This window comes from Loxodonta africana, unplaced genomic scaffold, assembly GCF_030014295.1.
Source record: "Loxodonta africana isolate mLoxAfr1 unplaced genomic scaffold, mLoxAfr1.hap2 scaffold_201, whole genome shotgun sequence".
In the NCBI taxonomy this organism is placed as follows: domain Eukaryota; kingdom Metazoa; phylum Chordata; class Mammalia; order Proboscidea; family Elephantidae; genus Loxodonta; species Loxodonta africana.
Window position 1 is genome coordinate 221,834 of NW_026974941.1, and position 11,944 is coordinate 233,777.

At 38.0% G+C, this 11,944-nt stretch overlaps 1 pseudogene; it reads left to right on the top strand.

The window, feature by feature from the left end:
• Positions 1-217: 217 nt before the first annotated feature.
• Positions 218-9,891, top strand: LOC135229316 (olfactory receptor 2AK2-like; annotated as a pseudogene).
• The last annotated feature ends 2,053 nt before the right edge of the window (positions 9,892-11,944 follow it).

The window sequence follows — 11,944 nt, forward strand, 5'->3', positions numbered from 1 at the left end:
TATATTCCTCATGAACACAGATGCAAAAATCCTCAACAAAATTCTAGCCAATAGAGTTCAACAACATATCCAAATAATACTACTAATAATAATTCACCAGTCAGCCCATGTCCATTGAGAGGTTTAAATTGTCTCATAAGGATGACAAAATTAGTTTGAACATTTGACTCTTTTCCACTAAATTTTTTCATTGTGAGTGATTGAAGCCTTGTTGTCTGAAGCAAAAAAAAAAAAAAAAAAAAAAGCAATCTTGCAAACTCATAGATTGGTAATGTTTCCTAAAATGCATTTCAAATTAAAGACTTCACAGTTTTGGATTTCTTTGTGAATTTATTTTTATGCCACCTTGTAGAAGTGTTAAGTAGATTGATTTTCATAATATAAACAGCTTTGTCTGTGACTTTTTAATACATATGACAAACAAATTTAATTTAACGTAAAGTTTTTTGGAAGACAGGCTCGATGTGTCTCTCTGATACTATGCCCAAGTGGGGTGACAGGAAGATCTTCCATGTAATTTTGAAGATCCATTTCCCAACTCCCTGTTTAATGTTTTATTTAAAAAAAAAAAAATTCTAGGAGAATGAAATGCATCTCTATATGAAAGATGATATCTCTCAATTGAAAAAAAAAATTTGAACTATTTTATATATGTAAAATAGTCTATATATCTACATATCCAGTGAAAAAAAAAGGAATATGCTTTTAAACCTAGTGGCTTATTTTTCAGCTTCAAAACCATGGCCTGCTGGAGGTAAACCAGTCTCATTCATAGTAATAACCATTAAGATTTCAAACAGCTCTTTCAGGCCACTAATTACTCCAAATTAAACCTAAAATATTATAATACCTTGAAGACTTTACTACAATCTAGGTAAAAAAAATGAATATACAACTAATCTCAGAAACACTATTTAAAGGAATTTGTTTTATTTGATATATTATGTAGAGTGAATTGTATTATTTTTCTTGCATGCCCATTTTCTTTGATTTGGGCAATTTCTGGGCTGGCTAGATTATCCACATTACATTTGAATGATTTCTACAAAAATGAATATCTTTTACCTGAGATTGATTTGGCCATATATTGATTTTAAATTTTCTCAGGACAGCAATCACAAAGGAGCAAGGTGAGTGATGTATCTTTGTAAAGTGAGAAAAAGGTAGGATTTGAAAGTCCAGTGCAACCCCTACTGGGCAGCATGGCCCTGGATGCATCACTTGTAGTCTTGATTGGAGTAGAGAAAAAGGTTCTTATTTTTGCCTTACCACTTTGCTTTATGCTTAGGGCATAGTCATATTCCACAAAATTATTGGAATGGTGAAAGGTTGCAAACCATGTAAAATATTTCAAGGAATACAAATTCGTAGTGAGAACCTTAAGCAGTTGCATTAAAATATTTTTTAAATTAAAATTTTATTTTAAGTGAAACATACACACATGCATAAAACCCAAAACCCACTGCCGTCGATTCTGACTCATAGTGACTCTATAGGACAGAGTAGAACTGCCTGACAGAGTTTCCAAAGAGGGCCTGGTAGATTCGAACTGCCGACCTCTTGGTCAGCAGCCGTAGCACTTAACCACTACGCCACCAGGGTTACCTACACATACATACATATGCATATATATTTCTCTATATAATGTGTAACTGTCTAGTTTTCATAACTGATTTTGAATACACGCATATTATCTCACCAAGTTAATATTTTTTAGTTCCCTTCTCCATTTTTATCATGGCCTCACCATTCCAAATTCCTCTTGTAGATTATATCACGTTTACTATATTTCTTTTTTTTTTACTATATTTCTATAAATTTTTTACACAATGAAAATTCCTAATGTGAAACTGTTCAAAAAAAAAAAAATCCCTTAGTTTATACCAACTTGGCTGACTATACCACTACCCATTGCCCTTGGCTGACTATAGATAACGTAAAAAATAAAATTTCTACTAGATTAAATTTGCATATGAACTCATAAGATTTATTTGCAACTCATGAATAGAAAGTTTCAGACAATAGCTTCCCAATTCATGAATAGAAAATATAGCTTATGAGCTCATATACAAATTAGATTAATCTTGTAGAAATATCATTTTCAACAGATCTAGTGATGGGGGTGGGATTAATGGTACATTTTGAGCTAGGTTAAGCCCAGCAGGCAAGTCCTAACTGATTAACTCATATTTTGGCTTCTGAGGTCAGGCATTTACAGAAAGAAGACTTTGTTAGATTTTGGTTTGCTGATCTGGGGCTTAGCATAAGTGACTGGATCTTGGACCAAGTATGAAAAAAAAAAAAAAAACCCACTGCCTTCAAGTGGATTCCGACTCACAGAGTAGAGCTGCCCCACAGAGTTTCCAAGGAGCGCCTGGCGGATTGGAACTGCCCACGCTTTGGTTAGCAGCGGTAGCACTTAACCACTCTACCGCCAGGGTTTCCTCTACACTTACAGATGTTATACAGAACCACCAATTTAATTCATTTATAAGAGCTAAAATATTTCTGACCCACAAATGTTAACATAACTTTTATTAAAATGTATAAGAAAAACAAAAAACAAACCCATTGCCGTTGAGTCGATTCCGATTCATAGCGACCCTAAAAGACAGAGTAAAACTGCCCCATAGAGTTTCCAAGGAGTGCCTGGCGGATTTGAACTGCAAACCTCTTTGTTAACAGCTGTTGCACTTAACCACTATGCCACCAGGGTTTCCATTACAATGTATAGCCAATACAAATTCAAAATTGAAAAATGGAGTCAAGAAACATTTTTTTAAAGAATATTATACCATGTTTAAACAACACTGCCATTCTAAATTATATATATATATAAATGAATTGAGTGAAAAATTTTTCACAACATGTAAACATGTCTCTAGTCTATCATCATGAAGATATTTACAAGGGGAGTAATAACTCATGTTGGAAAATCATCAAATGTTTTATTCCCATATTATATTTTTATTCTGTGATTAATTAAAAAAAAACTAATTTTATTTTATTTTTTCCAAGTGTCCATTGCTCAATAGACAACAATTCAGTGTATAGAAACAGGGAGAGACATAGTCACCCAAGGTGATTAAAGGAAATTCTACTGCATTTAATAATCATTTTTGTTTTCTCTCAATGGGCAATCAATGTTGTTACACGGAATTTTCGGATATGGTCTGCTTTATTTTGATTTAAGCCATTGTGATGGTTAAGACTGTGTGTCAGCTTGGCTGGGCCATGATTCTCAGTGTTCTGGCAGTTGTATAATATTGTGATCACTTTCCTGTTGAAATTTGGTATGTGATTAACCCCTTGATGGAATCCGCTGAGTGGTACTGGTGGGGGGGGGCCTGTGGCAGCTCACTGCCCCCTCAGCCTTCATCTCTCTGCCTTCCATCAGCCTACTTCCTTCCTGCTTGGCTTGCAAATGTTGTTGGCTTGTTTTGGACCCAGCCGCTGTCTCTTGCCTGACCTCTGGTTCTTGGGACTTGAGGTAGCAGCTGACCTGTCCATCTTGGGAATCGCAGATCCTCACAGCATGTGAGCAAGAGTCCTGCGCCCTGACCTGCCTATCTTGGGTTCACCAGCCCCTGCAGCTAAGTGATTCAGGAGAAATCTTGTGATCTTCCCTGCTGACTTGGAGATTACTTGACAGTCACAACCTGTGACCAGGATCCCTGCTCTCCAACCTTCTTATCTTCGGTTCACCAGCTTCTGCAGCTCCGTGAATTGGGAAAAGACTCTATCCTTATCCAAGGATTTGGGACATTCCAACCCCTACAATCGTGTGAACTGTTTCCTTAATATAAATCTCTCTCTATATATTTATAGGCATTACTGGTTTTGTTTCTCTAGAGAACCGAGCCCAAGACAGCCATGAAGACAGAAAATCAAAATTTTGGAGCAAAGTTTATACTTCTTGGCTTTTTCCAATATGGCCAAATGAACACTGTCCTCTTTTTTGCTATCACTGCCATCTTAGTGACTTTGGTGGGGGACATCGTACAGATCCACCTCATCCAACTGGACACCGGACTCCACATTTCCATGTACTTCCTCCTCAGTCAGCTCTCCTTCATTGACTTGATGTACATCTTCACGACAGTACCCAGGATGGCAGCAAACTTTCTGTCAAAAAGTAAGTCCATTACTTTTTTAGATTGTGAGATTCAAACATTTGTGTTTTTGACCCTTGGTGGAACTGAAGCTCTTCTTCTTGGTTTTATGTCTTATGATAGATATGTAGCCATCTGTTACCCTTTACACTATCCTGTGTTCATGAGCAAGACTATCTGTATGTCCATGGTCACATGTGCATGGGCCAGTAGTTCTATCAATGCTTTAATACGTACACTGTATGTATTTCAACTTCCTTTCTGTAGATCTCGGATCATTAACCACTTTTTCTGTGAAGTTCCATCTCTATTGCCTTTGATGTGTCAGAACACCTCCCAGTATGAGTATACCATCCTCTTTAGTGTCCTTATCATTCTGCTACTACCATTCATGGCCATTCTGGCTTCCTATGCCCAAGTACTTATTGTGGTGTACCAGATGAGCTCAGTAAAGGGTAGATGAAAGTCATCTCCACGTGTTCCTCTCACATGATTGTGGCAAGCCTGTTCTATGGGACCACCCTCTCCACCTATACAAGACCACACTCCTTGCATTACCCTGATGAAGGTAAAGTGGTGGCAGTGTTTTACAGCATCATTATACCTCTTCTGAACCCATTTAACTGCAGTCTGAGGAATAAGGAGGTCACGGGGGCCATTAGAAGAGTGCTGGGAAAATGAATATTTGCACAGAAAATATGACTTTTGGAACCCCTTATAGTTTGAGACTGAACAACATGATTTGATTAGTGTATTGTCTAGAGAGCTGTAAGCTACAAGAAGTGTTTAAAAAAATAAACGTAATGATGCTCTGGTTTATTCTCTTTTCAGAAATAACTAAAGCATTGTTATTAGAATTGGATGGATTTGCTGTGTAAAAGCTAGAGAATGGTTGCCATTATCAACTTTGTCTTCTAAAGCAATAGATTTACTCCCTGTCAACACAATACTCCCATGTCATAACAAATTGTAGTACCTTCTTTAATATTCTGAAATAAAATGCATATGAGATATAATTTATCATATAATACATAAAATCAAGAAAATATATATGATGACCCAACTATAACATAGAGCAAAATGAATACATCCACTTATTTATTCATTCATTGAACAAAGGTTTTAATCCTTTAACTGTGTATGTGACACTGTCATAGGCACTGGTGAAATGGGATGAAGCAAGATAAAACTGACATAAATCTCTGCTCTCATGGAGTTTAGATTTCATTGTTGGGAGAAAGACAATATATAAAATTAACTGGTAAATTTTGCAGTATATTGAAAAGTATTAATTGCATGAAGAGAAACTAAGTGAAAAATTGGAATAGGGAAAGCAAAGGATGTTAGCAATGTTAAGTAAAATAGAGAAGAGAGAGCCTTGAATATGACATTTGTCAAAAAATAAAAGGAGGGAGGGGGGCCAAGATGGCTGACTAGGTAGAAGCTACCCTGGATCCCTCTTGCAACAAAGACTCGGGAAAACAAGTGAATCGATCACATACATGACAATCTACGAACCCTGAACAACAAACACAGATTTAAAGAGTTGACCTGAGTGACAGAGACGGAGAACAAACAACCACGGGGAAGTAGCGACTGTTTTCGGAGCCTGGAGCCAGCGTCCCAATCAGGTAACCTTGGCGCCGGGCTTAGGACTGGGCTCAGGGAAGCTGAACATAACATCTCGTGATGGCGCAAACGGGGCACAGCCCTACCCCCCTGAACTGACACCGGGAGGGGGCCCAGCCAGTCCGTGGAGGCAGCACAGCGACGCGGCTGGCGGGAAGAGAAGTCTCCGGGAGGCAGCAACTGATTTTGGAGCCGGGAGTGCAGCATCCCAGCAGGGGAACCTTGACGCTGGGCTTTGGCCTGGCAGCAGGGGATCTGACCGCGGCTTCAGTGGGCCAGACCCTCGGGGGCAATCTCCACACAGCCAGCACACATAGGCGACACGCCCCTCGGGAATCTCAGATAAAATAGTCATCCCAAGCAAGATAAGCAACTTTGTCTATATTCCGGGGTGCTACTCTCTCCTGTTTTTCTTAACACTCCCCTCCCCTTCCCAGGCGGCTTCATTAACATTGGAATTCCCTGAGCCAGAGGGAGAATGGCTCCAGCTCCGCGGCTTTGCTTCCCCTCCCTTTTTTTTTTGGTCTTTTCCTAACCCATTCTTCTGGCCTGAGAGAAGCAATGACAAAAGACCCAGGGACCAAAAATCCTTCCCTAATTGGACTAAAAACACAGAACCAGCTCCAGCCGAACATATAGGATCCAAATCTTGGGCTTTCATCCTTACAGGGAACAAGGTGGCTGTTATAATGCAAAGGCAGTTCTGATAGGGATCTGACTGCATTTTTTTTTTAGCGGATTTACGGGAAAAACAAGTTTCCCAGGTCTGATATCTCTGCTTATTCAATAGAGCCCTAACTGACCCACAACAGGGAACTGAGGGCTGAAGCTCCTCCCAGACCACCTAGCCTCTAGCCTTAGGGGTCTAAGGAGGGTGACACCTACCAATCTATAGAGGTACTTGCATTGGGGGCCTAACGTACACCTACAGAGCCCTCCCACCAAAGTGCTTTAGGAATGGAGACACACCTACCTCACTGTCACTTCGGGGAACCTGTTAGCATCCTGCCCCACCTGGAGTGTGAAACCCAGCTGCTAATAGAATCTGGTGCACACAGCTATCACCACGACTTCTCGAGGTGGATAGGTGTTAGGGTGCAGCACACACTTGATGACCCAAAATCAGATTCTACTCAAGAATAGTGAATAGACTCAGGCATATATATCCGGCAACAGCCCAAACCAGCTGGGAATAGGACATAAGTAAGTCAAGGGCTACAACAAACAAGACAGCACAATCTAGTAGCCCATCCATGTATATTGAAAGAAAACAAAACAAGACTCAGTGAGCAAATATAGAATAAATCACTACGATATCTTTTTTTATATCTTAGTGATGGCTCAGAGACAGCAGTCAATATCAAACCACATAAAGACACAGACCATGACAGGTTCTACAAGCCCCCAAACAAAAGAATCAAAATCTTTCCCAAATGAAGATACACTCCTGGAATTATCAGATAAAGAATATAAAAAAACTAATTTACAGAATGCTTCAAGACATCAGGGATCACCTCAGAAATGAAATAAGGCACACTGCAGAAAAAACCAAGGAACACACTGATAAAACAGTTGAAGAACTCAAAAAGATTATTCAAGAACATAGTGGAAAAATTAATAAGTTGCAAGAATCCATAGAGAGACAGCATGCAGAAATCCAAAAGATTAACAATAAAATTACAGAATTAGACAACACAATAGGAAGTCAGAGGAGCAGACTCGAGCAATTAGAATGCAGACTGGGACATCTGGAGGACCAGGGAATTCACACCAACATAGCTGAAAAAAAAAATCAGAGAAAAGAATTTAAAAAAATGAAGAAACCCTAAGAATCATGTGGGACTCTATCAAGAAGGATAACTTGCGAGTGATTGGAGTCCCAGAACAGGGAGGGAGGACAGAAAACACAAAGAAAATAGTTGAAGATCTGCTGACAGAAAACTTCCCTGACATCATGAAAGATGAAAGGATGTCTATCCAAGATGCTCATCGAACCCCATTTAAGACTGATCCAAAAAGAAAAACACCAAGACATATTATCATCAAACTTGCCAAAACAAAAAATAAAGAGAAAATTTTCAAAGCAGCCAGGGAGAAAACAAAGGTCTCCTTCAAGGGAGAATCAATAAGAACAAGTTCAGACTACTAAGCAGAAACCATGCAGGCAAGAAGGCAATGGGATGACATATATAGAGCACTGAAGGAGAAAAACTGCCAGTCAAGGATCATATATCCAGCAAAACTCTCTCTGAAATATGAAGGTGAAATTAAGATATTTACAGACAAACACAGGTTTAGAGAATTTGCAAAAACCAAACCAAAGCTACAAGAAATACTAAAGGAAATTGTTTGGGCAGAAAGCCAATAATATCAGATACCAGCACAACACAAGGTCACAGAACAGAACATCCTGATTTCAATTCAAATAGGGAAATCACAGAAACAAATTAAGATTAATTAAAAAAAATGCTCAAAACAGGGAATCATTGAAGTCAATATGTAAAAGATCACAATAATCAAAAAGAGGGACTAAATACAGATGGCATAGAACTGCCATATGGAGAGGGATACAAGGCAATATAGGACAATACAAGTTAGGTTTTTACTTAGAAAAATAGGGGTAAATATTAAGGTAACCACAAAGAGGTATAACAACTCCATAACTCAAAATAAAAACCAAGAAAAACGTAACGACTCAACAAACATAAAGTCAAATACTATGAAAAATGAGGATCTCACAATTTACAAGGAAAAACGTCTCAGCACAAAAAAGTAAGAGGAAAAATGAAATTGTCAACAACACACATAAAAAGGCATCAAAATGACAACACTAAACACTCACTTATCTATAATTACGCTGAATGTAAATGGACTAAATGCACCAAAAAAGAGACACAGAGTCTCGGACTGGATAAAGAAACACGATCCGTCTATATGCTGCCTACAAGAGACACACCTTAGACTTAGAGACACAGAAAAACTAAAACTCAAAGGATGGAAAAAATATGTCAAGCAAACAATAAGCAAAAAAGAAGAGGAGTAGCAATATTAATTTCTACAAAATAGACTTTAAACTTAAATTCACCACAAAGGATAAAGAAGGACACTATATAATGATAAAAGGGACAATTGATCAGGAAGATATAACCATATTAAGTATTTATGCACCCAACGACAGGGCTGCAAGATACATAAATCAAATTTTAACAGAAATGAAAAGTGAGATAGACACCTCCACAATTATAGTAGGAGACTTCAACACACCACTTTCGGAGAAGGACAGGACATCCAGTAAGAAGCTCAATAGAGACACGGAAGACCTAATTACAACAATCAACCAAATTGACCTCATTGACTTATACAGAACTCTCCACCCAACTGCTGCAAAGTATACTTTTCTTTCTAGTGCACATGGAACACTCTCTAGAATAGATCACATACTAGGTCATAAAACAAACGTTTGCAGAATCCAAAATATCAAAATATTACAAAGCATCTTCTCAGACCACAAGGTCAAAAAGTAGAAATCAATAACAGAAAAACTAGGGAAAAGAAATCAAATACTTGGAAAGTGAACAATACCCTCCTGAAAAAAGACTGGGTTATAGAAGACATTAAGGAGGGAATAAGGAAATTCATAGAATGCAACGAGAATGAAAATACTTCCTATTAAAACCTCTGGGACACAGCAAAAGCAGTGCTCAGAGGCCAGTTTATATCGATAAATGCACAATACAAAAAGAAGAAAGAGCCAAAATCAGAGAACTGTCCCTACAACTTGAACAAACGGAAAGTGAGCAACAAAAGAATCCAGCAGGTACCAGAAGAAAACAAATAATAAATATTAGAGCTGAACTAAATGAATTAGAGAACAGAAAAACAATTGAAAGAATTAACAAAGCCAAAAGCTGGTTCTTTGAAAAAATTAACAAAATTGATAAACCATTGGCTAGACTGCTTACAGAAATACAGTATAGGAAACAAATAACCCGAATAAGAAACGAGAAGGGCCACATCACAACAGACCCAACTGAAAATAAAAGAATCATATCAGATTATTATGAAAAATTGTACTCTAACAAATTTGCAAACCTAGGAGAAATGGATGAATTCCTGGAAAAACACTACCAACCTAAACTAACACAATCAGAAGTAGAACAACTAAATAGACCCATAACAACAAAAGAGATTGAAACGGTAACCAAAAAACTCCCAGCAAAAAAAAGCCCTGGCCCAGATGGCTTTACTGCAGAGTTCTACCAAACTTTCAGAGAAGAGATAACACCACTACTACTAAAGGTATTTCAAGGCATAGAAAATGACGGAATACTACCTAACGCATTCTATGAAGCCACCATCTCCCTGATACCAAAACCAGGTAAAGACATTACAAAAAAAGAAAATTACAGACCTATATCCCTCATGAACATAGATGCAAAATTCCTCAGCAAAATTCTAGCCAATAGAATTCAACAACATATGAAAAAAATAATTCACCACGACCAAGTGGGATTTATACCAGGTATGCAAAGGCTGGTTTTATATTAGAAAAACAATTAATGTAACCCACCATATAAATAAAACATAAGACAAAAACCATATGACCTTATCAATTGATGCAGAAAAGGCATTTGACAAAGTCCAACACCCATTTATGATAAAAAACTCTCAGCAAAATAGGAATTGAAGGAAAATTCCTCAACATAATAAAGGGAATCTATGCAAAGCCAACAGCCAACATCACTCTAAAAGGAGAGAGCCTGAAAGCATTTCCCTTGAGAATGGGAACCAAACAAGGATGCCCTTTATCACTGCTCTTATTCAACATTGTGCTAGAAGTCCTAGCCAGAGCAATTACGCTAAACAAAGAAATAAAGGGCATCCAGATTGGCAAAGAGGAAGTCAAATTATCTCTATTTGCAGATGACATGATCTTATACACAGAAAACCCTAAGGAATCCTCCAGAAAACTACTGAAACTAATAGAAGAGTTTGGCAGAGTCTCAGGTTATAAGATAAACATACAAAAATCACTCGGATTCCTCTACATCAACAAAAAGAACATCAAAGAGGAAATCACCAACTCAATACCATTCACAGTAGCCCCCAAGAAGATAAAATACTTAGGAATAAATCTTACCAAACATGTAAAAGACCTACACAAAGAAAACTACAAAGCTCTACTACAAGAAATTCAAAAGGACATACTTAAGTGGAAAAACATACCTTGCTCATGGATAGGAAGACTTAACATAGTAAAAATGTCTATTCTACCAAAAGCCATCTATGCATACAATGCACTTCCGATCGAAATTCCAATGTCATTTTTTAATGTGATAGACAAACAAATCACCAACTTCATATGGAAGGGAAAGAAGCCTCGGATAAGCAAAGCATTACTGAAAAAGAAGAAGAAAGTGGGAGGCCTCACTCTTTCTGATTTCAGAACCTATTATACAGCCACAGTAGTCAAAACAGCCTGGTACTGGTACAACAACAGGCACATAGATCAATGGAACAGAATTGAGAACCCAGATATAAATCCATCCACATATGAGCAGCAGATATTTGACAAAGGCCCAGTGTCAGTTAATTGGGGGAAAAGATAGTCTTATTAACAGATGGTGCTGGCATAACTGGATATCCGTTTGCAAAAAAATGAAACAGGACCCACACCTCACACCATGCACAAAAACTAACTCCAAGTGGATCAAAGACCTAAACATAAAGACTAAAACGATAAAGATCATGGAAGAAAAAATAGGGACAACCTTAGGAGCCCTAATACAAGGCAGAAACAGAATAGAAAACATTACCAGAAATGACGAAGAGAAACCAGATAACTGGGAGCTCCTAAAAATCAAACACCTATGCTCATCTAAAGACTTCACCAAAAGAGTAAAAAGACCACCTACAGACTGGGAAAGAATTTTCAGCTATGACAGTGGGTAGGAGAGATGCTGATGAAGAGTGAGCTAATTATATCAGGTGGACACTTGAGACTGTGTTGACATCTCCTGTCTGGAGGGGGGATGGGAGGATAGAGAGAGTTGGAAGCTGGCAAAATTGTCACGAAAGGAGAGACTGGAACGGCTGACTCATTAGAGGGAGAGCAAGTGAGAGTATGGAGTAAGGTGTATATAAACTTATATGTGACAGTCTGACTTGATTTGTAAACGTTCACTTGAAGCTCAATAAAAGTT